Raw genomic sequence first — 1,881 nt, forward strand, 5'->3', positions numbered from 1 at the left:
AGTGTCATCTACCAGCTGTGTGTGAAACCTGGCGCACAAGGCTGGCCCTGGTAAGACTTAACAATCCATTAACATAACTGGACCTTGTAACCAACAGTATGTTTTCTAGATGATTCATGTTATATTTTACGTTACAATCAATGCACCAGTTTGACAATGCAGACTGTTTTTATGCAATTCTTTTCACAGATATTCCATCATGTAGCAGTAAATACAAACTGAACTGTATCAGTGACCACAGAGTTATTCTGTACTGATAGTGGTACATGGCTGTTATATTCAAGCAAGTGCTGGGAGTTGGTGATGTTGGCCTACATTGAAGAATTGTCTGGCACACTCTCCATTAGATATTCTGCTAATCACTGTAGATCAATATACAATCTTTTGCTTCTTATTTTGGTAAATTATTTTACAGGAACATGGAGCCAAACAACAGAACAACACATACGGTAACAGAATTCCTCATCACAGGATTTGATGAAGTACAACACCCAAAGCTGGTGGGAGCAGCCATTTTGTTGGTCCTCTTTCTCATTCTGATCGGAAGCATCACCAACATTTGTGTCATAGCATTCAACAAGCCTCTGCATACCCCCATGTACTTTTTTATTTGCTCGCTGGCAATGGTAGACATAGTCTACACCAGCGGCATTAGTGTTACAATGCTTAACGTTCTCCTTGGTGAGGAGAGAAGAATCCCTATGCACCCTGCATGATACAGTGCTTCTTATTTCATTTTGGAAGTTCTATGGAACCCTTCGCTATTGCTCTGATGGCTTATGATCGCCTTATTGCAATTTCATATCCTCTTCGATATCACACTATCTTAACTAATACAAATGTATGTTTACTTATATTAGCCAATTGGGCAGTAGGCTGCATGCTTGCCAGTTTGTTGACTGGCTTGGTGAACAATCTGCCCTTCTGTGGCTCAAATAAACTCCCATACAGCTTTTGTGAATATGCCAACTTAATAAGAGCATCATGCGTGAATCTTTCACATTATTTCAATGCAATTTCTGCTTTTGGGGACTGCTGTATTATGGGTTACTTTAGCCTTGATAATAGTCTCATACATGAAGATAGTTTATGTAGTGATACAAATGTCTTCATCCAAAGACAGGAGGAAAACATTTAACACCTGTGTCTCCCACATGATAGTGGTGGCTTGCTTCTTTATCCCCAAGGTGTTGATAATATTGGTCACCAGGGTTGGTTTGGTTCTCACGCTCTCTCATAGAAATGGCCTAGTCATTGGCTCTACTCTGGGCCCCTCTCTTGTGAACCCACTTGTGTATTGTCTCAAAACCAAGGAGATTCGAGGGCGCCTGAAATATATTTTCAAGAGATCTGACATTTCTCCAAATATGTAATGGTTAGGGTTACCAAAGCCATTTCTTGTTTCTTGCTTGTTCCAATAAAAAGTGGTTGAGTCAAAATTGTTCCCATGTTAATTCATCATCAATGTAACCATGTTGAATCAATGTTGAGTTTTGATTGAATTTGTTAAAACTCATCAGTGGCTTGTATCTCAATTTAACTAGTCAGGTTTCAACTGTGAATCAACAAGAGTGTCAAGTTTGCTTGATTTAGATCACAGGTGTCAAACTCATTCCATGGAAGGCAATGTGTCTGCAGCTTTTCACTCCTGTCTTTTACTGATCACGGGAGGTCACTGGTTAGTTAGGAACTCCCCTCACTTAATACTCTAGGACTTAATTGGTCACTGATTAGTTAGGAACTCCCCTCACCTGATACTCTAGGTCTTAATTGGTCACTGGTTAGTTAGGAACTCCCTCACCTGATACTCTAGGTCTTAATTGGTCACTGGTTAGTAAGGAACTCCCCTCACTTGATACTCTAGGTCTTAATTGGTCACTG

At 40.0% G+C, this 1,881-nt stretch overlaps 1 pseudogene; it reads left to right on the forward strand.

The window, feature by feature from the left end:
- Positions 1-419: 419 nt before the first annotated feature.
- Positions 420-1,373, forward strand: LOC112266182 (annotated as a pseudogene).
- Positions 1,374-1,881: the final 508 nt, after the last annotated feature.

The sequence above is a fragment of the Oncorhynchus tshawytscha genome, unplaced genomic scaffold (assembly GCF_018296145.1).
Source record: "Oncorhynchus tshawytscha isolate Ot180627B unplaced genomic scaffold, Otsh_v2.0 Un_contig_15851_pilon_pilon, whole genome shotgun sequence".
Classification (NCBI taxonomy): Eukaryota; Metazoa; Chordata; class Actinopteri; order Salmoniformes; family Salmonidae; genus Oncorhynchus; species Oncorhynchus tshawytscha.